The following is a 27,232-nucleotide window of genomic DNA, read 5'->3' on the forward strand; positions in this document are numbered from 1 at the left end:
CTGTTATCTTGGCAAACCAGAGCTCACCCCTGATCCATCAGGCACAGCCAGGGAGGAATGGCCACGATGTACCTGACAGAGAGGCTGGGGGCCTTCTAGGGAATTTCTGCCCAAAAAGAATCATATAAGGAAGTGCGGGGATGCTGGAAATCCTAGTTCACGGGGAGTGGTGAGGTTTATGGAAGAAAGTCCTGTTGTAGGTTTAAAAGCTGCATCATGAATCTTTTCCTCTGGATATGAAACAAGTGGGAAAAGGACTTCCATGGCATGGGCCAGGATCCCAGGAGGATTCCAGTCTAGGCGAAGGGTGAACAGGGAGCCCTAGAGGCGTCCTGATGGGGATATCCTGTCGGCCCTTATTCCATCAGCACATGGTCTTCCTCTGACCTTGTCCTTTCCACATGCAAACTTTTATCTTTTTACATTTTTTCCTCATTTAGTGTTGATGCAAATCCAGAGACTGATTAGAAAATGGTAACTTCCAATATTTGATCAAAAGAAACCTCAATGGGAGAAGCAGAAAACATTCCTTCTTCCTGGAAAGCTGTAGAAAGACAGCCGCTGTCCTGGGGACGGACATGGTCCTGGCAAGTGGTATTTGAAAGACACCCACATTTCAGAGGTTGTTGCTCTGCCTGGGAAAGTCGCTCCAACCTCTACATCCAGGGAGATCTGAGGGGCTGTCTCTGCTCCTGGCCCAGGTGAACCACACTGAAATGCACCTGTCCTCTGAGGAAGGGGGACTTGAGAGTGTCATTCAGTAGCCAGGGAGGGGACTGGCCGTCCTCCCTTCTCCCACATACCATAAGCTCTGACCATACATGAGTTCTTAATTCAAGGCAGAATGTGAGATTCTGTGTCTCATTTACATGAGCATGAGAAGTGAAAGAACCACACCACAACACCCAGGCTGTGACAGAAACAAAACTTACTGCAACATTCAAATCTGATATTTACTCTTAAACATATACTAATGCTCTTCCTCAATGGATAAACAGTCCCTGGGGTGGAGATGTCAGGGATTTGGAGGGGGGTCGTGCCCTCCATCTGGGGCTTTAGTGGAAACCAGGGAAAGTCTTCAGATGTCCTCCTTTACTTGGGATGGGGGGGGAAGAGCTGACCTGGTGCACCCCGAGGGTCCCAGTGGCCCTGCTGCTCAGGAGGAGCTGAACTTGTGGTCTCCAGAGGGTTATGGCTCATCGCCAAGGGCACGGTGGCTGAAAAGAAGAAACAGACTATTTTGGGGTGCCTCTCTGAGATTCACGGCACACCTCCCTGCCCCCCTTCACTCTTATCCAAACCCTGTGCCGAGTGCTCAGTCCATCAACAGCACCCTGTTTGTCCCTGATGCAGGAGGCATCATTTAGCATCACCCATTTCAGAGGAGGCAACCGAGTCCCAGAGAGAAGAGGGGAGCGGCCTGTCCCAGGCCTGGTCAGCACTGGAGCTGGGATCTAGGCCCATGCTTAGCCCGAAGCTGTACTGAGCCCCTGGATTCAGTCGCTGCTGCTCCTGACACTCACTCGGCCCTAAACTGGAGGATGTCCGGTTCCTCTTTCTCCTGAAGAGCCGCATTTTGCTCGCCTTCTGGTGTGCGGGCTCCAGCCGGCAGGAGACCCAGTAGCTACAGGACAGAGTGGACCTGTGAGCTACCAGGAGCCACACCTCAGGTGCCCCTCCCAGAGTCTGCCAGCAGCTGAGTCCTGGTGCCCCATGAGTCACCACGCTACGAGTTCTGAGGCTGATCAGCGATCCAGGCCACAGGCTCTGGAGCTGGTCATCAGAGAGAGTCTGCCCTGCCCTCACCCAACTCCTGTCCCCCTCACCTCTCATGGACACTGATGGGCTCCATGGCCTGGAACCAGGCCCCAAATCGCTCATCGGGCTCCAGGTCATATGAACTTGCAGCCTGCTGGAGCAGCTGGATCCTATGGATGACTTTGAATTTCTGGGAGGAAGGACAGGATGCAGACAGGGCTTGGGTGGGGAACGCTGCCAGGAACTTGTGCGGAGTGAGGATCTGGTCTGGGGTCTGTGCTCACTCGGGAACCCTCCTTCCTTCCCACTCCATTCAGGACTTGCCTGTCCTCACAGTTGGCTTGAATTAGTTCCTCATCCAGGAAGGTGTCCTTGATGCCAGCCCCTCCCGCACCCGCCAACGTGATGGGATGCCCAGCTTTGTGGATCTGACTCTCCCAATAAATGTAAGACCCAAGGGATGAGGCCAGAGAAAGTCTTGCCAGGGGAGGTCTCTGATTTCCACATCCCCACCCTCCCCATAACTGCTCACGTCACACCATTTCTGGAAGTTGACCCAATTTCCCTGGAAGGGAGACAGCCAATGTCCATCAGAAACAGCCCCCTAAGCCCATAACCAACCCCCATCCCACCCCTTCTCAGGCTGCAGGAATGTCAGGGCCCAGCAGAGGGCAGACCTTCCACAAAGAGAACTTGACACTGGGCCAGGCTGTGGGCTCCAGGGCAGGAGGGACAGGGGAGCTGAGGCCAGAGACCTTATGTAGCACACCCTCTCTGATGACAGACGGGGAGACTGAGGCCTCAGGGAGGAAGGGACAGCTGGAACACAGAAGTGCTTCCTCACTTGCAGGGGCTGATGGCACTCCCCCAGGGGCAGGACCCGAGGGGGAGGCTGAATCCATCTCAGACACAGCCTCCTGCAGCTCTGCAGGCAGGCAGCTATGAGCTTCACCAGCCCAGGTAGACTGGTGGGGGGCTTATGCGGAGCATCTATTCACGCATTGCTAAGATGGGCCTGACTCCCCAGCTCCCAGGGGTGGCTATGGGGCTCTCATGAGAGGAGGTTTGCCAGATACTGAGAGCTCAGGTCCCAGTGCAGGGCTCTCGCCTCCGAAACCTCAGGATCCTGCTCCCTGGCCCCACCTCCAGGCTCACTCACTTCCAGATCATCCTCCATCCCAATGTCCAGCAGCTTCAGGTGATTGAGGAACGTGCCCAGGAAGGGGACGACACCCTGTGAAATCAGGGTGGGAGTGGTGAGATGAGTCCCACCTCTCAGGTGCCCCCATGGACCCTCCCCCAAATCCCTTCACCCCAGCCTCCTGCCCACCACAGACTCCCACAGAGAACAGCCTAGGACCCTCAGCGGCCTCCCCCCAGTTGCCCCCTCCAGGACCACCCAACTTCCCCAGTCACCTCCCAGGGGCGGCTTTTGGCAAATCCCAGGGTATGTGGTCCCTGCCCCTCCCCTCCCTAACCCATCCTGGGCCCAGCCCTTCCAGGCCTCCTCCTGGTCACTTCAAGGGCAGGCATTTCAGGCTCTTGGGCTCCTGGAGCTGGGCTGGAGGAGGAGGGACCCCTCTCTTAGGGAGGCCTCCAGCCGTGAGGAGAGTGACCCCTCCTCTGACACCTGGACCCTCCCCCTCAGGCCACCTCACCTGCTGCTGCTGCCTCTCCTGGGCTCCCTGCGGATCCATCTCATGGGTGGCCCTCACAGATGACACCTCCTGCAGGGTCAAGGACAGGCTCAGGGAGGCCATGTTCCCTTCCCCGTGTCTCCCAGGGCCCTGATCTTGGACCCTGGCCATCTGGTGTCTATGGCTGCTCCCATCCCAGGGTGCCCTGATGCTAGATCACTCCCAGCTCCAACACTCCCTCCTCTGTGCCCTTAGGCCTGCCCAGGCCCCTAAGCCTCTCTCCTCATCAGGAAAGTGTGACAAGGACTCCCCATGCCTCCCAGGGTCCCCTGAGGACTCAGTGTCATCTGACTGTCACCAGTGCTGTCCCCTCCCCCATGGAGGAGGAGGAGCACAAAGCTGCTGCACATTCCTCTCCCCCTTGTACCTCATCACCCCTGTGAGGCCTGCACCACAGATCATCTCCCTCCATTTCCCAGATAAGGAGACCGAGGCCCACAGAGGGGCAGTGAATTGCTAAGGGGCCCACAGAGGAGACCGCTGCCCCTCGCAGCCAGAGGCCCTGGCCCCCGGCCTTCACTCCTCCTCCAGACACACCTCGGACCAATGTCCTGTCCTCTGGACTCTCGGGGTGTGTTGAGGCCCTCAGTCAACCTGAGCCATGGATGGAGAGGCACAAGGTTTCTCGGTGTCCCATGCAAGTGGCTTCTGTGTTTTCCAGCCCCCAGGGATTTTCTGACACCAGGCTGGACCTGAGGCCATGCCAAAGGCCTCAGCTCCCTAGAATCCCCTCAGGATGGTCCCTGCACAGAACTCCTCCTTCATTCACTCAGGAAGGGGACCCCATTGTGCCACATCTGAGTGACAGTGTAGGGGGTGACCACGGCACTGTGTAATGGTGACATTTGCATCCTTTTTCACTTGGAAACTTCTAATGTCCCTTCTCCTTTCTCAGCTCTCATGTTTGAAGTCTGTGGTCTGAGCCTTTGCACAATCCTTAGGCCCCTCCTGCCAGGGCCTCGATGGAGGCCATTAAGAATCTGTCAGGAAGGTCCATTAAGAATCTGTAGGTTCCCTGATAATTCTCATTGCCATCTGGGGCGTATCCTTGACGACAACGCCCTGGGGGAGACTCACTGGTTTGTCAGCAGTGACCACTATCGGGCTAGAGTGCACAGTCCCAGAGAGCACACAGTTCTGTCCCAGATCCACCATTTGGCCCAAGGCTGTGCAGCCCCTATGTTCACAAGGCCTGTGTGACCTCACAGTGCCCATCCCTGGGACAGGCAGAGTGCCCTCCCCTGTGAGGTGCAGTGAAGACAGAAGGAGCAGCAGGGGCCTGGCTTCCTGAGGACAGACTGGGCTGCTTTAGGAAGAAAGGAACCCCCACCCACTCCATCCACCCGCCAGCCTGGAGGATGATGAGGGCCAGCTGATGGGTCTGCATGGAAGCCAGACATCTGCTCATTCTGCCAGCTCCTCACCTCTTGGAACAGTCCAGGCGACACCACTGTATCCCGTGACCAAGGCCTCCTGCCCCAAACAGTCCCCACCTGCCCCTGCAGCTCACACCCCCGCTTCCTGTCCAGCTGGACAAGACAGACCATTATTTCTCGGGGAACCTTAAGTGAAAAACTTACCAAAGCACATCCTGCCTGGTCCCTCCCCACCTCACCTCCCGTACTTCCAGATTTCCAGCCTCCACTCACCTCCTTGAGAAGCTTCCTGCTCTCCCGGTGGCATGTTTGGAAGATCTTTTCAACTATTTTACAGTTCTTCCTGAGGAGAGAAAAAACGAAAGAAACACTGTGGAGTGGTTTTAGGGTAAATCCCTTTTATTTGAAAACCCAGAAGATCCAGAAAGCCTGGATGAGCATTTTCACTGTGTCCTCTGAGCCCTGAGGTGTCTGGGACTGGGGAGGGGCTCTCCTATTGTCACCTGGGGCCTCCATTCTCTTATTTTCTCAGCAGATGTGTTTTAAACAGTCTTAATTTCACGTGGACAGAGAGTTCTGTTGCTGCAAACACTTGAAAATCTTCAATTTGGTTCAAGCCATGATCTGTCACTTAGGGAAACTGATTCCTGAAGCAGAACCACTGGCCTAAGTTTTCAGAAAGACTTGAAGCCTGCCAACCAGGTCAGACCCTAACCCCAGGGTTTGCTGTCTCCCAGGAGGTCCCAACTGACTGAAGGGCAATGCCAGCCCTGTGGGGGGTGTCTGGTCCACCCAGGTGGTGCTCGCATGGAGAGAGGCCTACCCACCTGGACACCTGTCTCCACGACTCTTTTAAACGTTGAATGGAGGGGCCCTCCAGAGCCCAGAAGATTGCATGGAGAGAGGAAAGGTTCCTCAGTCCGTGGCATTCCTGGGGAAGGGAAGAGAATGAGCTGTGAGGGGGAGCTGGAGCCCTGCTTCTTCTGGCTTCTGTCCCCTCATTGACGTCTCCTGTCCTGGATGAGACAGCGGCTCAGGGAACCCGGAAAAGGCACAGCTGGAACCAGATGAGGAATACTTCCAGGGAGGATGATTTTAGCTCAAGCCAAGAAAGGAGCCCAGGAAGGGGTGAGCTTCCCACCACTGGGACCAGGAGTCAGGTCATCGAGGCCTGGCAGGAGGCGCCTAAGGTTTGTGCAAAGGCTCAGACCACAGACTTCAAACATGAGAGCTGAGAAAGGAGAAGGGGCAGTTCCCCCGACTCCAGAGAGGGGCTCCCAGGGCTCCCACATCTTACCTTGGCCACCTGGATCCAGAGCTCCACCACCCTGGCCCTGTCCTGGGCCGTCATGCTCGGGTCCCCAATGCAGGTGGTGATGATACATTCGACCACTCTGTTAAAGTGGGTCATGGTGGCATGGATGGTCGGTGCCAGGTGCTGAATGCCCCTGTTGTCACCCTGAGACCAGATGGAGTCCAGGAATTCGTGGGGCCTCACTGTCTTGAACAGCTCCTGGGGAGGACAGGGAGTGTCACCCAGCCCTGCCACAGCCCAGCTCAGTGTCCACAGCCCCCAGTCCCAGGCTGGGTCAGTGGTGAGAGCTGGAGCTCAGGAAGCTGAGAATGTGGCCTGAGGCTTGTGGGAGTCCCTGGGTGTTGCCTGTGTTCCCTGAGGGCACCCAGCACAGGATGACCCAGGAACCGATACTGTGGCGCGGGATAGTGACATTTGCTCCCAGCCCAGTCTCACTTCCTCCAAACACCAGAACTCGGCTCCTGCATGACCATCTCTAGGGGCATCTTCCACCCATTCTGACCATCCTAGGGTCTGACTCCTCTTTCAGATGCACATTCCCCCAAGGCAGCAACAACCAGGGGCTTTGTTTGTCTGCCTTGTAGTCATGTACACATTAAGTGCCTAATTAGTGTTGAGGCTGTTGAGGCCTCCTGGGCAAATGAGTGAAGTACCCAAGGACAAGACAGCACTTCAGTGTGCTCCCCTCCCCCACCAAAGCGCAGACTCTGCCCAACTTCCTCTCTGCTCCACCTCATCCATCTGCACAGCCACTCTGCATGGCAGCTGCTCTCAGTGTCAATCTCTCCTGTCCACATGAGGACAGCAAAGGCTCGAGAGTTAAGAGGGCGGCTCAGGTCACATGAGGGTATGTGGGGAAGCAAGAGGTTGGACCGAGATCATGGGATTCTGGATCAGGAAATGGCAGGTCTGGGGCAGCTGATGGCACAGGGAAGGCCTGCCCCACCTGCCCTGAGAGCCCCGCTGCTCACCACATCCATCAGTGTCAACTGCTCTGCCACCAGCCAGGGAGGGAACTCCAAGAAGTCAGGCTACTCCTCCCTCAGCAGGTTCTTGGTGGTCACGTCGCAGGGGCAGGCGGGCTCTGGGACTGGATCTGGCTCTGCTGTTCTCTCTCCAGGTGGAGGAAGGATTCTCCCTGGAGCCAATGGTGGAGCTGGCTCCAGCTCAGGAGCTGGCACTGGGGCTGGAGCTGATGGTGTTGGTGGCTCTGGCCCTGGAGGGACTAATGGAGGTGACACTGGCTCCAGCTCTAGCACAGGTGGTGGAACTAGAGCTGGAGCTGGATCTAGCCGTGGAGCTGGCCCTTGCTCTGGCGCTGGAGCTGGAGGGAGCTCTGGAGATGGTACTGCAGGAGGAGAAAGAAACAGTGTCACTCAAGTAGCTGACTTCCCCTGTGCCTGTCAAAGCCAGGAAAGACCCCACTGCCTTGAAGTGAACCAAGCCTCTGAACATTCTACAAATTGTCATCCGAGACTGCAGTCGCCTCACCTTCCAGCTCTGCCTCAATGGGCCATGGATGCTCCAGCTGGACCTGGAGAAGGTAGGCGTGGCCCTGCAGCCCCGAGTAAGGCAAGCTGAGATGCAGAGAGGCCAGCTTCATGCTGAAGCAGAGATAGTGCAGGAGCTCGCAGAAATCCTGCCCTGGGTTCGGGCAGGTTCCCACCAGAGAAGAGATGGCACTGGGGGAGGCAATTGGGCAACAGAGTCAGAGGCCTGGCCTTTCCCTCCACGCTTCTCACCCAAGGCACCCTGGCTTGTGACTGGACCCTATGCCTGCCCCTCTCCATCCAGGTGAGAGCCACATGGCAGCCCTGACCCCTGTGAGGCTGTCCTGGCAGTGGCAGGCCTGCTTATCCAGCAGGTTGACACAGAGTCTGTTGTGACTCTCTTCCCACTGACACTCTTCTCCTGAAGGTCTGGGACACAGCCCACCCCAGCCCTCCATGCACTTGTGCAACTGGATTGAGCACTGAGACAGATGTGTGACCAGGTTGCTCACACACCTCCTGTTCTGGGCCTGGAGGTGGTGGTCAGAAGAGGTAGATGTGGAGATGGGGAGGCAGATGAAAATGGGTCTGTGGTGGGAATGGGTTTCTAGGGGAGAACTCAGCCCAGCCACCCCTCTGGTTCCCAGGGGTCCTGGCACCCATCCATAGCTCTTTGACTCCTGTCCTCCTGGAGTGGAAGCCACCGGGCCTCTGCCTTCCCATGAGAATCAAAAGATGCGTGAGATGCGGCTTCTGACAGGCTCCCCTCAGCCACAGCCTCCATCTCTCCCCCGACAGCTTGTTCTTTAGAGACAGGAGGCCGTCCTTCTGCACCCAAAGACCACTCACTTTTTTAGGTGGTCCTGCGCTCTGCCCTCCTGGCTGGAATAAGGGGAGATGCCTTCAGAGGTAAAGGAGGCTATGAGGGCATCCCTTGGGATGGACGGTGGATGACAAGACCTGCGAATGATGTCGAATGTCAATGTCTGACTCTCAGACGGAAATTGAGGCCACACATTGTGTCTCCTTCATTCACTGGGTTTACTGTCTCCAAATGTCCTGCATGCAGTAGGTGCTTAATCTACATGGTTCAATGAATGTAATCCACCCAGAACCATCCCAGACACCTGAGTGGGCCTAGGGCCTCTCTGCTGCCCCAGAGATCCTTGACTGGCTACCCCAAGGAAAAGGACCAGGACCAGCTGGATGGAATCTCCAACTCCTTGACAGGGTGGTTTCCATGTGCTTTTCCAAACTCAGAAAGGCCGCATCTCAGACATGGGTGAGGCAGACTACTTTTCACGGGGAAGAGAGAAATAAACACCATGAACAACCACAGCACGTCCACAGCCCTCTCTGCAGAGCCAGGCACCAGGTAAGCACCCACCATGGCTGATCCCATTAGTTCCTGCAAGATCCCCATGAAATTTATCCTCTCCCACCCCACTTTTCAGAGGAGCAAACTGAGGCTCAGAGAGATTTGGTGACACTCCCAGGACATACAGCTGGCAGGGGGCACAGTCACCACTGTGTTGAGGAGGGAGTGGGCACTCACCTAGTAAACAGCTGGTCCAGGACCTGGTGGGATGTGTCTAAGGCCGAGTAGTTGACCATGAAGGTGGTGAAGCTAGAGATGTTCCTCCTCAGGAAAGCTGGTGCGATGGACTCTGTCAGCTTCTCCATCACTCCTGTCTGGAGGGCCCGCATCCTGCAGGCCTCATTGAAATTCACGGTGGACTCATCCTCACACTGAGGGAGAGGAGGAGGTACATACACTCAATGACATCATGGTGAACCAGCGGGAGGATTGAGGTGACTTTCTACCCTCCTGTGTAGCTGGTGGGAAGGAGTGGAGGTCCAGATTCCTTTGGGAGTGGGGCTGTGGAGCACTCTAATGAGAAAATCCTGGGGGGTTCCAGGGGAGACTCAGATTTGAGTCTGCATTCTAGTAGTGCCTTGGTCATCTCAGAGTCCTGGGTATGAAGACCCCTCTGCACCCACACTCACCTCAAACCAGCCCTCTTCATTGATGGACTGGTGCACCTGTGTCCTCTCCAGGGAGATGGCAAACTGGAAACCATCTACCAGCTCCTCAACCATCACTTGGGTGCAGCTCTGCAGTGACAGTGCCCAGAAGTCAGGCCAGGAGGCATCAGGGACCTGCCTGGACTTTGCCACAGAGGGAAACCCCACCAGAGTTCAGGCACAGAGGGGCATCTGCATAGTCTCCATCAGGGAAGGAATGTGATGACACCTGGACGGCCTGGGATTCACATGTGGGTAGAAGAGCTTGGTCCCCAGCACTCACCATCCTCTCCTGCAGCCAAATCTTCAGTATGAACATGACACACCACCAGATCTCCACCATTTAGCTACCTGCTCCTGCTCAGGGTGGTTCCTCCTCATACTACCTTCTCTAACTCCACCTCCCACGTACACACACACACACACACTGAGGGTCAAGGGGTGTGGGGCTGTCCATTTGGGATCACAGTTGTGGCCTGACCTAGAGTGGCCTGCCCTGGGCTACGCTGTTACCTGATGGTTCCTCCTGACAAAAGGCCACAGACATTCGAGGTGAGGGCTGAGCCAATGTCTAAAGCGACTTAACATGCTCTCATTCTTGGCTTTCCGGGAGCCAGAGCCTCGGAAAGTCACAGGACAACACGAGAACATCCTGCTGTGTCGAGTGTCTCCACTCAAATGAACTGGACAGGAGGCTGTGGTTACAATGTGGGTGCCTGGTAACCAGAGTTCTAAGTTCTGTTGGGGGCTGTCACCAAGGAAGTGAGGTCACTTCTTCAAGGTTCTATTACTTGGCCCCTTCCTTCAATCAGACCCACCTAAAGCCCCCGCTAGGCTGTTGGCTGCTCTCCCTCCTTGCCCATGTCATCTCCATCACTGTACACAAATATCCATCACCACCCTCCCCACAGCTCCTTGGGAGTGGAACCAGTGGCCAGCTTTGAGGAGACAGAGCTGAAGTCACACCTCTTTTATCCTACCAGTTCTGTGTCCTGGAAAAGCCACTGTGCCTCTCAAGATCTCCCCAGTCTCCCAACCTGCACAATGGGGATGGTGCTAAAAACAGCTTTCTAGGAACATCGTCAGGTGTATATGAGATAATACCTACGACACCTGTGGATTGGTGTCACATGTGTCTAATGCTGAACCTCCCATCTATGTCAGTTCCATCTGTGCAGCCTCCACAAACCCCCACTCCATACTTCTTGTCACACATCATTGGCCTGAATTTGGTCTGGTCACTCTTATCTGCAAGAAGGGTTAGGAATTTTATCTTTTAGTTTGTTGAATTGCCACCCAAAATAAAACTGATTCTCTGTTCTGAATATTAAGGGAGAAGGTGAACAGTGGAAACTACCCGTGCTCTCGCCCTACACTAACCTTCAAGTTGAAGGGGAGGAGATGAGCTTTTCAGATAAATCAATCATGTATTTACCTACCACAGGCTCTCTTTTCTTGTTGTTTATTCATCCACAGAGAACAAGTAGTCTTGCTTCCAAGCCAGAATGTATGAGACGTCCACTGCCCTCTGTTCCCAGCAGAGTAACCAGAACCAATTTGTTGGCTTTTATTTGCCTGGCAAACACTCATACATATATATAATGCATGTATCTATGTATATCATATACATGTATGTATACATGACAGAATACTCACATACACATGTGTATATCTCTACAATTTCACCTTCAATAAGCTAAATTTCCGGTTTGTATTGACTCTAAATAACTCTGCATTTTAACTTGTTAGGTCCGTTTTGGTTTGTTTTCCCCAAACTTTCTGGTTAGTCCTCTGGGCACTTCTCAATTGGATAACTGTTATGGTTTTCATTCATTGTTGTGCTTTCATTTTCTCTTTTTAATAAACATATTTGTTGAAATATGACATACAATCAGAATAGAGCACAAATCCAAGTGTAAAGATTGATAAGTTATCAAAAAGGGTACACATATGTTAACACCACCCAGGCCAACAAACAGAACATGACCAGTTCTATTTATAGTAGATTATACATGATATATAGAATAGATAATAACCGCAGTTACCCAGATTATTATTTCTCCTTTTTCAGGAAGTAGCACACTGAATGGCAATGCATAAAGCAAATTTGGTCATGATGTGGCCTCCTTCAAAAATATAGCTGGATTTGCAAGGTTAATTTTTTTTAGGAATACATGAGTTTAGTTCCAGAAAAAAAGAGGCTTGTAAATTTCCTTTCCTCTAATGACCTTGTAAGATTTTTGTAGCAAAGTTAAGCTATTCTTATAAAATGAATCAAAAAGTTTTTCCCATTTTTCCTGTTCTCTGGGAGAGCTAGAGTCAATGTGTATTATTTCTCTCCTGAATGTTTGCTGGAATTTGCCAGCAGAGGTGTTAGCCACAATGAAATGTGGGAATGTTTTAAACTATGGATTCAGTTTCTTCTTCAGACATGGGACTATTCAGATTTCTCATTTCTTCTTGAGACAGTTTTGGTAACTTTCATTTTCCTGGCAATTTGTGAATTTCATCTAAATGTTCAAATGTATTGACATGTTATTTATAATGACACGTGTGTTGTCAGGGAAGGTCTGGGGTGAATATCTTGGGGGCGGAAGTCAAGCTCAGCTCATGTGTCCCCGCAACTTCAGGCACCTGGATGCTGGAGGGAGAGCTTGTGCTCATGGCAGGACGAGAGGCTGAATGCTTTTTTTTTTTTCCTCTGCTCTCCATTCACACCAGCTCAGGAGACCTTGTTCCTGGCCAAGTTGGCGTGCAGGCAACGCCCCATGTAAATTCTTCCAGGCCTGGTGGATATTTGGAATTTTTTTTCTCACATGTTCTCTTGAAACCACATGGCCACATTTGTATAATATTCTCTCTTTATTTTCTATTTGAATCAGTTTTGGTAATCACATTTTCAATTTTTAAACTTTACAAGGCTGTGTCTCTTAGACTCCTAAGTGTTTTCAGTTTTAACTCCTTCAAACTTCTCCCGGATGTTTCTGCCTTATGGTGATTCCTTCTTCATCGGAGCTCTGAAGCTCATCCTAGCTGCCTGGTTGTTGATGGTGGCAGATACATGAGTTTCATGGGGCAGGAGTTTAGGCAGTTTGATTGCCAGCCTTCTGCTGCACCATTCTCAACCCACAGACACCGTGCTTCTCTGCTTGTCCCAGAGGCTTCAGTTGTAATTACTCTTCCTCCCCAGGGCTATCTCCAATCTCATGTTGATATTATTGCTGTTCTCTGAAGCATTTGATGATGTGTTCAAATGAACAAGCATTTTGGATCCTGAACCAAAGAAGCATTTACCAAACGCACTCTGAATGTGATCTGCTTTTCCATTCATTAAACTTTTCTCATAAACTTAATCACTTTTCTCCATGTGTGTGGAATTCAGTAAGGACGTTCCAGAGCCCAGGTGATGTTACTTGATTTAGCTATAAATTCTAAGGCTTCAGGAGAGCTGTTGCCACAGATGGAATGAGTTGGCTGGGCATTCTTCCTTCATTAAGTGGTTGCATTGGATTTGAAGATAATTGTGGTTTGAGTCTTTTCCCTAAGGAGCCCCATCCCTCTCAGCAGGTTTCAGTACAAGAACTATCAGTATGTTCTGGCCTTGGTTTTTGCCGTTGAGGAAATCAACAGAAACTCCCATCTTTTACCCAACATATCTTTGGGAGTTGATCTCTATAATGTCCTGCACAGTGAACAGAAGGCACTGGAGAGTTCCCTCATTTGGGTCTCAGGGCTGCGCAAAGACAACCCAAATTACACCTGTAGGAGAGAGAGCAAGTCTCTAGCAGTCCTTACTGAAACAACATGTGCAATTTCTGCCCAGATCGGAACACTGCTGGAACTGTACAAATTTCCGCAGGTAAGGCTGTGTGGGATGGGGAGACATAAAATCATGTCTACTTTGATGCCATTCTCAGGTGCCTGAAAAGGAAGAAAGGAGGAGACTGTGTTTATGCATCTCTCACAGGATGTAATCTCCAAGGACAAGTGTATAGAGTCTTAGTGAGGTATGCACATTTCCTTTATTTGGCAGCCCTAAGCACTATGATTTCATCCATGTCCATTGATAACAAGGTTCCAGGGACCATCTGCTCTTGGCCAGATTGGGTCCCAAGCCTGAGTCAACAAGTCACTTGCATGAACATCATTTGCAGTGATGCAAATGAACTGCATCAGAGGAGGCAATGTCAGGTGTAAGGTGCAAGGGTCAGAAAGGGCCCATGTCACTCAGGGCTCAGACAAGAACGTTCCAGCATCACAGCCTTCAAAGTGCAAGATAGGGAGGGACAGCCTCACACACCCAGGGCCCAGGGCAGCCACAGGACATTCTGTGTGTGACCCATGCAGGGCTGTACACCAATCATGAGTGCAGAAACACCTCAAGCCCATGAGGCCCTGCCTGGGGAAGCAAAAGTCATGCTGAATTTATAAGATTCCAAATCAGTAACTCAAGATCAATGCAGAAATAAAGTTGCATTTTTGATTTTCTAAAAATTGACCTCCTTTCCTTTTCCTCAGTTCTTTTAACCATGCTCATTCCGGGATCAATATGTTCTGATGATCCACTTCTGCACCCTCAACACTGGTTTCCTCCATTATTAATGCTGTTGTGAGAAATTCCTCCCTTTCCTCACCCTAAAGCAGAGGATACTAGCTGGAAGGAACCCCTGTATTCGCCATCACCCCAAACATCTATGACTATGACAAAGGTCACACACACCTCTATGGCCCTGGAGCAAAGGGGATTTCAAGGCAGTGAAACCATAGTTCTATATGATTCTGTAATGGCGGATACATATTACTATGCATTTGTCAAAACCCATAGAATGTACAACACAAAGAGTGACCCTAATTCGAACTATGGACTTTCATTAATTATAACGTATCTGGACTGGTTCAGGGATTATAACAAATGTACCACAGTCAAGTTAATAATTTGTAGTTAATAATGTTACAGTAATAATGTTATATAAGTTATATAGATTACTAATGAGATGTTAATAATAGGAAAACTATGCTGGGAGGGATGAGGGGATATATAGGAACTCTCTATAATTTCCACTTAATTTTTCTGTAAACCTATAAATGTAAACCGTTATAAGAAATAAAATCTATTTTTTTAAACCATGTTTTCCTGTCTGGTAGCTTCTAGCTACATGTCACCATTGAGAATTTGAAATGTGGCTAGTCTAAATTGAGATGTGCTGTAAATGTAAAATACACTATGCGTTTCAAGGATTTTATATAAAAATATGAATGTATAATACCTCAATAATAATTATATATTGACTACATGTTGAGATAATTCTTTGGAGATGTTGGGTTAAATAAAATATATTAAGATAAAAAAATGAAAGGCTTACATGGCTACTGACTTGGGAATTGCAAGATGCACCACCACACACACACACGAGACTCTGGTTGAGGCAGGGGGTTCTAGATTTTGCAACCACCTCATAAATTTATGGCCTCCCACACTCAAACCCTCCTCTCCTGACTTGGGGCAAGGCTATTGCTAGGGGTTGAATTGTGTCTCCCAAAAGATATGTTGATGTTCGAAACCCTGGAACCTATGAATGTGACCTTATTTGGAAATAGGGTCTTTGCAGATGTGATCAAGTTAAGATGAGGTCCTTAGTGTGGACTCTAAGCCAATATGACTGGTTGGAGAGGAAACAGCATTTGATGACAGAGGCAGAGATTGGACTGATTCAGCTGCAGCCAATGAACACTGATGATTAGCGGCCACCACCGCAAGCTGGGGGAGTCAAGGAAGGGCCTGCTGATACTTTGATAACAGATTTCTAGGCTTCAGAACTGGAAGAGAATGAATTTCCTTTGTTTTAAGTCACCCACTTTGTGGTATTTTGTTACAGCAGCCCTGGAAAGTCATACAACTATAAATGGCAGAGCTCATGTAACACACGAAACATAAAACAGAGGCAGACAAAAGGGGCTTTATTCTCTTCCTTCCAGGTTGGAGTGATTTCTAGACAAATTGGTTGCTGTAGCAGAGGTCCCTGGTGTCACTGTGGTTTTTCTGGGGCCACAGGAGCTGGTGAAGCTGTTGGGCTGTTTGAGGAGACAGAGATAATAGTATGCAGAGCCCTAACTATTATGCTGGAAATTACGGAGATATTTGTGATTCAAGAGTCCTTAACTGGGGAAAAGGCCATCACAAGGTGATTGGAATCAGGTCCGACTTGTCCTTCCCCACTGATGTCTGAGAACAATGGGACCTTGTCCAATTCATGATGAACCAAAGAAGACCTTCCATGTAACCTTATTTATAATATTGAAAATTTTCCAAACTCTTAAGTGTCTATTGATAGGATGCTGGTTAAAGCTATTATAATAAATTTCAATTAAGTAATCTAGTCATTAAAAATCAAATCGGAGTCTATTTTTGAGCAAAAACTAAGTTTAGCTATTATAGGATACCAACGTTGTGAAATGAAATTTTTATGTTTATATACATAAGAGGAAAATTGGCTGGAAGACAAAGCACCAAAATATTAATAGGGAATATCTTTGAAAGATGAACTTACAGTTGACTCAGTTTTCATTTTTGTCTCTCTTTGCTGACCTGATTTTCTACTAAAATGATCATGCAATTTTGGTAATAAGGAAAATTGTGTATTGTTTTACATGACTAGACCATAATCGCTGAAGATTCTAATGAAACAGGTGGGAGAAATAAGGGATCAGGTGTGTCTCTGACTTTTGTCAGGAAACAGCTCCCAAATCTCTGGCTACAAGAGGAGTGCTGCTTTTCTGGGGTAAGGGCTTAAACAGCTTATTCCCTCTCCAAGGAGTAAATTATCTAACGTGTAGTTCAAGCCTGCAGATAAACTGCTGAACCTAAAAGACAGTTGTCTTCAGATCACTGCTATAATCTCCATCTTCTTTTAGTCTCCTAAGCTGCAGCATCGCTTTATCCATCCTATGTCATCCATGCACCCTTGTTGTTGATGTTAATGGTGGTGGTTGTGTGTGTGTGTATGTGTTTGTGTCGAGGTAAAGGTGAGGGGAGGGAAAAGGTCAAGGAAATAATAATGGCAAAGATTGCATCATAAAATTGAGACTTCACAAGTACTAGCCACCAGTCTTAATCTTACATGCACCTTAAAATCCTATGTCATTAAAATGTGACATTGGTGACAATCCCAACTAAATAAGAATACACTTCTAATTGTTGACTCTGTTTCTCTCTTGAGTTTCTGTCCAACTTTCGTGTTTTCCTTTTTTTTTATTTTGGCAATACTTTAGTTTCTAAAGAATGAAACTCCTAGGAAACAGTCCCTTAATAAACATCGAATCTGATTCCCAAGGGCCAATTATCCAGTCTTATAATGGTCTCTCCACCATCAAAAATGTGAAAGGCCGTTGGCTAGAGTGTAAATCTTGGACGTATGCCAGTGGCACACTGTATTTCCCTAATTGAACTTCTGCACCTGGTTTGGCGGAAACTAAGAGACAGTACTGAACTCTGCAATGTGCAGGATGGCAAAAAAAGGCCAGCCCCAGGCCAACTCCAAGACCCAGAAGGCATTTGTGGATGCCAGCTATTAACCTAAATTATCTTTGTTCCCTCTCAGGACTCTACTGCTTTCTTGCTTTCATTGAGATTCAAAAGTGTTCAACCCAAGGTTTGTTGATGGTGAAGGAAGTGGTTACTACCTCTTGCATTTCTACAGCACTGGGGTTTCAACACAGTCCCTGTGTGTGATTTTGTGTTATCCTACAACCATTTGGAGGTAAGAAAGACAAACATTGTCCTCAACCTGTTTCCGATGAAGAAAGTGTGGCATAGAGATGGTAAGTGAACTTCTTAAGTAATGAAGAGAATATCACACAGAGAATGGAGGCCAATGCTATTTGATCTACAGTTAGACAAATGTATTTGAACCTCTGCTCCCATAGATCCCAACAGATGACCTTGGCGGAGTATGGAACCTCTCTAGGTTGCTTCTTCCTCAACTTGAAATGGGAATGATAATCTGTACAGGATACGACTATTTTGAGGAAATGCAATAAAATAAATAGAACATCTGCACAACATTTCATGGGATGCCTTATGTGTGATAAATGCTTAGTAATGATAGACGTTATTTTAATCAAAGCTACATTTAACTAGATTCTTAATTGCAAAATGAGATAAGGCAAAATGATTCACTCCCTTGTTAATAAATAACTTTATTAGAAAATAATACAAAATGACATTTTGTCAATTGTTTCCATTATGTAAAAATAATGACCCTTCAAATGTTTCTGATACTCATTCTTTATAACCATAAGAGAGTAATCTCATTGTTTCTTCACTTCCTGTGGCCATAGAGGGGCATCTACACTAGGGAAAATTTTTCCAATATTTTGCAGAATATATATGGCTCTTTTGTCTACTTGAATATACTTCTTTTTTTCCCTAAAAATAACACCTTAATCAAATGAGCATGTATAGGTTTTCATTGGAATGTAAATCTACGATATTTGCATTTGAGTATTACATTACTCGCTAAAATGGAAGCTGGTTTAGATTTAGAAAGGATATGGATTTATTGCTGTTAAGGAAGATAAGAGGGTGCAAAATATTTGTACATAATTTGAAAATTACATGGACTCTAAAGACCAGAATTATCCATCAGTAGTTTCTCCTGGGAAAACCTAAAACGAGACCCCATTACAACTGCTGTTGTGTGTCCACAATGATGTGCGTGCACATTGAAACAGTGTGCTGTAATAGCCCCTGTGAATATTTTTCCCTAGTATGCCAGACTCTATCCGTCCTGCAATCTACCAGCTGACAGACCATGGGCAAGTGACTTCTCTTCTTTGAATCTCACTTTCCTGGTCAGTAAAATGGCCTTAAGAGTTACTGTATGAGGGCTGGCCCTGTGGCTTAGCCGTTGAGTGTGTGCGCTCCACTACTGGCGGCCCGGGTTCGGATCCCGGCGCGCTCCAACGCACCGCTTGTCCGGCCATGCTGAGGCCGTGCCCCACATACAGCAACTAGAAGGATGTGCTACTATGACATACAACTATCTACTGGGTCTTTGGGGGAAAAAAAGGAGGAAGGATTGGAAATAGATGTTAGCTAAGAGCTGGTCTTCCTCAGCAAAAAGAGGACGATTAGCATGGATATTAGCTCAGGGCTGATCTTCCTCAAAAAAAAAAAAAAAAGAGTTACTGTACGAAGAGGCCTGCTTCAATGATTAAGTAAGATAACTCCAGTGAACTGCCTATTTCAGTACTCATCAGAATAAGTGCACAATAACTGTTCTTCCTATTTCCTCCAACTCAAACACTGATCATAATGCTGGAAATCAGATGACTTCTCTATTGCACACCAGCAATGAAGAACACTTCTTCAGAGGCCTGCAGAAGCAATGCTGGCTAACTGTTAGAGGGGATACTGATGGCATTATGGATGGAAGAAAAACTATGATTTCCTTAGTAAGGGGGGCTCCTGACAATTTTCTAGAGACGAAGGGACTTTTGCTCAGGTACAGACATAGTTCCTGACCCCTGTTACCTTTCTAGCATCCACTGTGTGACACTTGGTGTCCCATGTATTTCTGTGACTATATAGTAAAGCATAATGAGGTACCTAAGACAGTCACATCCATAGAGACAGAAAGTAGGATGGTGGGGGCCAGGGGCTGGGGGAGGGGGATGGGGAGTCAGTGTTTAATGGGGACAGAGTTTCAGTTTAAGAAGATGAAGTGTTCTGGAGATGGATCATGGGGATGGTTGCACAACATGTGAATGTACTTAATGCCCTGAACTGGACGCTCAAAAATGGTTAAAATGGTCAATATTATGTTATGTATATTTTACCACAATAAAAAAAGCCATATAGGTGATAGACTGTGTTGTATAATTGAAATATATACAATTGAAATGTTGTATAATTGAAATTTTGTATAATTGAAATGTTGTATAATTGAAATATATATAATTGAAATTATATATAATTGAAATATAATTGAAACATTAAGGAGAACTTAAATGTTCTCACCAAAAAAAAAAAAAAAAAGATAAGTGAGGTGATGGATATGTTAATTAACTATATAGGAGGAATACATGTATCAAATACATGTATCAAATCATCACAATATATACTCTAAATATCTTACAATTTTCCTTGTCAATTATACCTCAATAAAGCTGAAAAAAAAGGCACTAGTCATACGAAAGGAAGCTACTACTGGTCACGGTTAGTCAATTTATTGTGTGTGTGTGTGTGTGTGTGTGTGTGTGTGTATTTTAATTGTGGTAAAATACACACAACATAAAATTTGCCATCTTAACCATTTTTATGTGCCCAGTTCAGAGGCATTAAGTGCATTCATATTATCGTGCAACCATCCCTGGAACTTTCTCATCTTCCCAAACTGAAACTGTGTCCCCATAAACACTCCCTATCCCTCTCCCCCAGCCCCTGGCCCCCACCATCTACTTTCTGTCTCTGTGGATGTGACTCCTCTAGGGACCTCCTGTGAGTAGATCACACGACATCTGTCCTTAGTAAGTTTATTTTTAATTCCATAACCTTTGTGATCATTACAAATAAAACCATGTTTAAATAGTCACGTTGTAATGATTGATTTAGACTTCCAGAATAAAAGTTATTGCTCTTTAAGTTAAAAAAAAAAAAGAGTCAGGCATTGACTGTCCTGCTGCTGGTGGCGGTTCTAGCTGGTGGTTTCGGTGACTCGAAGGCAGGGCCAACAGCTCCAGGCTGAGCCGATGACTGCGCTTGCTCTGGAGTTATATAAAGCATCCGAGGAGATAAATCACGTTTGCAACCCTCGGCTCAGGCAGGGGATGAGGTCACAGCATACATATAGCACATGATCCTAGAGCTGGGACAGCTCCCAGAGATCATCTGGCCTCCTGCCCCTTCTTCCGAAAAGGAGGCGGCTGAGGACAACCCCGGTGACTTGCCCAAAGCCCTACAGCAGGTCAGAGGTCCAGCCAAGAGGGGATCTCAGGCTTCTGGCCTCATGGACGCCTTGCCAGCGGCCCCAAGACCAGAGGCTGAGGTTATCACTAACTCAAAAAATCTAAAGAAAAACAAATACAGACAAACAAAGAAAACAACTAAAGAAAAAAATGACTTCTGTTTCTCTGGTTTGATAGGGCTTTTTAAAACCCAGTTTTTAAATAATTTTAAACTAATTTATACAAGCTAGTTCGAGGCTGCAAATATTTTTCCATTTTCCTGCAGACGGATGGAAGCCCATAAAACAAACAAGACTAAAGACTGAAGAAAAGCATGGTCATTAGTATAAATTTTTAATGAGAAGCACAGGAGGGAATAGATGATCGCTCCTTGCTGTCTCCGATCCTTAAAATTTAAGGGTCTAAATTTAGGGGCTAAAATTCTTCTCTGACTTTGTCAAACCTCTGAACAGGCTCGTTTGTGTTTCTAGTCGAGCACAGAAGCCTTGAATGGGTTAATACAGCTCATCCCCACCAGGGGGAGGGAAGAGGAGGAGGAGGAGAAAATTCCAGAGGAAAATGGTGCCAAGATATGAGAAGTATCTGGTTTTGACACGTGTCTTCAGACTTGAACTCATGTGATGCTTAGAAACGTGTGTGTTTTCATATGAGATGGAACGGAGTGTGTGTGCGTGCGTGCGTACACACACTGGGAAATGGGAGGGGAAAGATGTTTCCTGGGAGTGGAACAAAGTGGATCAGATGTGCTCGTAAAACCGGCGGCTCCCACACATCTGTCTGCACTCACCTTTGAGGCAATAATCCAACTCATATAGCTCACTGTCTTCCTCCTGCCTCTCCCAGAAAACCAGGTAGTGGGTGATGTTGCCATTGGGATCAGAGGGAGGCTTCCACTTCAGAATAATCTGGGATGAGGAGTTAGAAACAGAGATGGGATCCAGGGGGACAGAAGGGTCTGCAAAGGAGAAAGGAAACAGGTCCACTTTGAGGAGGATGGTGCAAGCTGTTAGGTGGGCATAAGAGGGGACACACCAGTTAGAGAAATCATGAGGATGTTCGCTGCAGTGTTATTTTACCTCGGAGAAAACTGGAGACACATGAAACGCTCACCCAGGAAAGGCATGAGTTACAAAATTACAGTCCATTCCTACCACAGATTATGCAGCCATTCATTCATCCATTTATGCAACAATCATTTATGGAGCTCCAACTATGTGTCAAGCTCTCTCTGTCCTGGGCCCTGGAAAGACACTGGGGAAAGGGAGGATGGTGAAAGAGACAAATAAACTCATGTTTTCCAGTTAACATTTGCCCCAAATTGAGCCCAGTCACTGGGCACATTTCAGCAATTGGATGCCACTCAATCATATCACTGAGATGGCAGCTCATCTAAAAACCCCCAGAACACATCAACTTTGGGCTCCACAAAACCTTCCCCTCAAGAATGGAGGTGGCTGAGGGAGTTGGTGAGGCGTGAGGTTGGGGGCCTCAAGGCAGAGGACACAGTGTGTACAAAAGCCCAGGTGCTGGAAGTTTCTGGAAACTATAAGTCCTTTGGTATTGTTGGAAGATACAAAACGAGAGGGCACTAGCCAAAAAAGCTAGGCTGGCTCATAAAGTTTGGACCCTATCCTCTAGGACAGAGTATCTCACCCCCGGCACTACTGACACTTGGGGCCGAATAATTCTCTGTCGTGGGGGCCGTCCTGGGGCTTGTAGGACCCTGGCCTCCACCCTCCAGATGCCAGGAGCCCCACCTCCTCAGTCAACCAAAACGTCTCCAGACATCTTCAAATGTCGCCTGGGAGCAGCATCACCCCCAGTTGAGAACTATTGTTATAGGAGAAGGACTTAGACTTCAGAAAAATATAATTCAATTGCTATGAAATACTCCAGCTCCCCGTGCCGGAAAAAAAAAAAAAAACGGGGAAGGAGAGAAGGGGCACAGAGGTGAAACAAAAATGGCAAAATATTGATCAGCGTTGAAGCTGGGAAATGGTTCATGGGACTCATTTTTTCTTTTGACTTCTGTGAATATTTGAAAATTTTCCATAATGGGGAGAGGAAATATCTAGTCCCCTCAGGTGTCTTATCGTTACTGCCTCATCTTCTGAGATTATAAACCTCAACACTTGGCTCTTTGAGAAGCCAATGATTATGCAAAAGAGAATTTCACACAACATCACCACGTCAGCCTGTTAAAGGCAGGACATCCCATTCATGCACAAACTCATATCCACAAGAAACGCTTACTCGTGGCATTTGTCTGGACATAGATGATGTCGCTCTTTGCCCCGTATGTCCGGCGTTCATCAGAAAAGGTGACCAAGGTCTTGACAAAGATGGCGTACTGGGTCCAGGGCTTGAGATCCTGCATCAGCCACCCGGGGTGGTTCTGTGACTTGGGGTCGTTGGGCCTCAGAGGCGGGTCAATGTCCACCACCGTCCAGCTGTTGGAGCCACACGAGTCCTGCCCATCAAACTCCGTCACGTTCTGATAAGGGCTTTCAAGAGGAAATAGGAGAAGGTGGTTACCATTTTGTGACTATCGCTCTGAAGATGGCAGAGATGCGGCCGGGGGAAGTCACATCCTATGGGGTTGTATCCTTTTCGCCAACCATCTTACGCCACAAGGAAAAATGACACAGGAACAGCCAAAGAGAAAGAGACTGCTTCCCTTACATCTCAATTGCCCAGTAATAATAATAGTGATGATGATGAGAATGATGATGACAGCAACTACCCAAGAGTTATTGATAAGATTACGTGGTGGAATGAATGCGACTTCTTGGCACACAGTCTGAACATAATAAATCTCGAGAGATGGAACTATTACTGACATTAATACTATCACCCCTTCCATTATCTTCCTTGCAAATTTCAGGAGAGCCGTATACTCAAAATGACTAAGTGTTGTTTAATGGGGATAGAGTTTCAGTTTGGGATGAAGAAAAAGTTCTGGAGATGGATGATGGTTATGGTTGCACAACATCGTGAAGGTATTTAATGCCACTGAACTGGACACCTATGCCTAATTAAAACAGTCAGTTTTATGTTATGTATGTTTTACCACCATTTTTCCAATGTCGGAAAAAATACAAAATAGAAAAAAATAAATTTTACAAAATCTACTAGGTAGAGTGAATGGCTTTTTCTTGAGGATGTCTGGTGAGATACACACAGAAGCAACAAAATGGGATACTGCTATAGGAAATTGACTTCATACCCCATCAACTGGTGAGATCGTAAAAGGAGCCTACATTTATTCCACGAGTAGGAGGGACAGGGAGAATTACCCCAGCGGGGAAGATCTGAGCACTCACACCGCAAGCATGAAGCTTGCAGCACCATTTCTCTACCTTTCTACTTACGCCTCTTTATAGAAGAGCATGAACCCCAAGAGGTCTCGGAAGTCAGGGGGCCAATACGGCTCCCATTTCAGCAAGATCTTATCAGAAGATGTCCGAATGTGAGAAAATGTAAGTAATTCATTTTCACCTAGGAAAGTTAAAAAAAAATCAGTATCAGTATTAAATAATTTGTTTCAGCCCAAAGCAGGTGATCTGACATTTCCAAGAGCGTCCATGAGAAGGGAGATATCAATCTGCTGTTCCCTTGACAGGTCTTGTACCCATGTGCCTCTCCCGCTGTTGGAAGGCAAGAACTGGTCATGCAAACGGGCCCCTACTGCAGGTCAATTACTTGGCCAGACGCTCAAGTGAATAATAGCAGTTGGTGCCCACGTGAGAAGCATGACTGGCCAGCAGTTATTGGGAAAAGAGACTTTCAAGAGTAATCTTTGTCCTGACACAATTTTGCCTTGCATATGGACTTTCAAGCCTGACACGTCAGAAGACGTAACTCCAGTGGAAACGAACACATGCCAAGTGAGTTTGGAGGGCATGCAGATTATTATACCTTGGAGAGACAACACCTTGGAGAGAGCAATTCCCTCTGCCTGGAATGCAAGTTGGCCCCTAAGCTACCCCCCGACCTTGAATTGCCACAGCTTGAACCACATTCCACCATAAGAAACCAACTCCCCATGAGGGTATTATGGAAGCTCTGGCACCTCAATGCTCGGATATCCCTTCAAGAGAGAATCTGTCAGAGGAATGCAGTCAGCTGACAGTCCACAGCTATAGCAAGTGCAGGATGTGCCTTAGCATTTGAGGCAAAGCCATATACAAGGAGGTGTTATTCATTCATTCATTCATTCAATGCTTATGTGGCATCTTCCAGTATCAAGCACTGTATTTGGTGCAGTAAGCACAGAGATGATAAGTACAACACCTATCCTCAGTATTTCAGAAAACTTATCACACACTTAGTTGTTTAGCTCACTGGGGGGCAGTGACGACCCCCTGGGGGCCAGTGTGGTGGGGCTAGGGTGAGGGCAGCCATGTTATCTGGTCCACAGGCTGGAAGGACCAGGGCATTGCCACTTACAGGACGCCTGGTCCCCGTTGGTCTTCAGGGCGATGTCGTTCCTCTCCTGGCGCCCCTTGGTTCCCGAAACCTCCTCCATCTTGTGAATTTCAGACAAGCAGAGTTTGGGATTATAGTGGAAGAAGAGCTCCCCCTGAGTGATGGTGAGGTTGTGTTTGCTCCAGTCCCATAGCTGCCTTAGGTTCTGGTTGTCCAAGGCATAGAAAGAGTAGTTTCTAGGGAAACACACACACACACCTAGTCATTCAACGGTTTGTGTCTCCAACTCCAAGATGGCGGGGCTGGAGTTCCTCCTGTTCAGCACTACATCCCCCATCCTAACCACGTGCTTGGCACATACTCAATAAGTGTTGAATGGAAGGTGGGAGGGACAGGGGAAGTTGAGGAAGTCTTCCTGGCCAGGAAGGTGTCTGAGCTCAGTCTTGTGAGGAAGGGAAGACTGTGATGGATTGAGATACGGGTTTCAGAGAGGGAAAAGACTGAAGACACAGAGGCACTGAGCTGAGCCCAGGGAAGAGCAAAGCAGCCTGCTCTGGCCACCAGGTGACAGGGAACAAGACTGGAGAGCTGCAATGGGCCAAATCCTCTAGTATACTGCATGCCAGACCAACACCAAGAACATGGGACTTTCCTTGAAAGGCAGAGGGGAGCCACTGAAGGTTTTATAACAGCTCAGTAACTTGATTAGATCTGTGCCTTAGAACTATTAGTGGACCACTGGCACATGACAGATGGGAGAAGAAGCATCTAGATCTGTGTTGTCCAATAGAGAAACCACTAGCCACCTCTGGCTATTGAGCACCTGAAATGGGGCCGTTCTGGACTGTATTGGAAGCAAACAGTACAGATTTCGAAGACTTAGCACACAAAAAAAGGATGCAAAAGATCTTCTTTATAGTTTTTTATATTGATACCATGCTGAAATAACATTTTAGATGTAATGGGTTAAGTAAAATGCATTATTAAAATTCATTTCACCTATTTCTCTTAAAGTTTTTTAAAATGTGGCTACTAGAACATTTAAAGTCACATATGTGATTTGTAGTATATTTCTGTTGGACGGTACTGGTCTAGTTCCAGGACAGTTAGCTAGGAGATCACTGCAACAATTTGAACGAAAGGTCTGAGCTTCAGCAAAAGGCAGTTTCACGGCAGAAAAATCAACATGAGCTGGTGAGGGATTCAAGAAGGTAGTCTAAACAATTCTGTGTATTTGCTTCTCAAAAGCCATTCACAGCCTCCCTTTTCCCTTGCCTTCCTCTACTGTATAGACTGGAAAAGGTAAATAATCACACTCCCAGCCTCCCGTGCAGCTAGAGGCAGCCACGTGACCCAGTTCTGACCAAGGAGATATACGCAGAAATCAACATTGATGGTGAGAGTGTGGGAGGTTCCAGGCAAGTTTTTTTAAAGAGACAGTCTCAACTGGCATGTACCTTTGTCCCTTTTTCCTGTCAGTTGTACAGACGTGAGTTTCGGTATGAAGCAGCCGTCTTGTGGCCACGAGGAGCACAAAGATGGAAAGAACTTTGATCTTTGATGGCACTACTGGATGGCCTTCTTCAGACTTCCTTCCTATGACTCCATCTCTATCTGTGTGAAATACACAGTCCAGCCAAGGAAAGTGGTACCTGGATATCTGTTGTTTTACTAACTGAAATAGGGTTGGCAGGATCTCAAGGGGAGGAGATCCAAGAAATGAGGATGGAAAACTGAGGCAGGGAGGTGAGTTCCATTTTGTACATGTTGCATTTGAGTTTCCCAGGGGTCATCCGGCTGGAGACAGGCTCAAGGGTAAGGAGAGAAGCCAGGGCTGGAGGTCTTAGCACAGGTAGGAGGAGATCACTAGAGGGAAGGCAGAGGCTGGTAGCCCAGGATGCCAACTCTCAAAGGCACATGGAGGAAGCAGGAAAGAAATCCAGGGCAGCTGGGAGATATGTTGAAGAGCTAGAATCCTATGGACCAGAGGACATGAGAATCTCAGATACAGTCAATTTCTAGAGGACCAAGATGTGAGAAGGTGCCAGATGCAGCAATTATGGAGTCCTGGTCAGGCCTGCACTCCAACTCACAATGATGAACAGATAGCCAGATGCCCTATTCCATTCCAGCCAGCGCCTTTGGAGGGCACAAAGTTTGGTCTGTATCCCCTGAGAT

At 47.7% G+C, this 27,232-nt stretch overlaps 1 long non-coding RNA gene and 1 pseudogene across 1 annotated transcript; one reads left to right on the plus strand and one right to left on the minus strand.

Annotated features, from left to right (window-relative positions):
* Positions 1-27,232, plus strand: part of LOC131402237 (adhesion G protein-coupled receptor E1-like) — a 637,417-nt pseudogene that overhangs the window by 297,164 nt on the left and 313,021 nt on the right.
* Positions 1,125-1,893, minus strand: LOC131402255 (uncharacterized). Its single transcript, XR_009218460.1, has 3 exons — positions 1,827-1,893; positions 1,524-1,624; positions 1,125-1,217 (listed from the first exon to the last, which is right to left on the minus strand). It is a non-coding gene; the product is annotated as an uncharacterized LOC131402255 (long non-coding RNA).

Source organism: Diceros bicornis (assembly GCF_020826845.1).
Source record: "Diceros bicornis minor isolate mBicDic1 chromosome 35 unlocalized genomic scaffold, mDicBic1.mat.cur SUPER_35_unloc_1, whole genome shotgun sequence".
NCBI classification, from domain to species: Eukaryota; Metazoa; Chordata; class Mammalia; order Perissodactyla; family Rhinocerotidae; genus Diceros; species Diceros bicornis.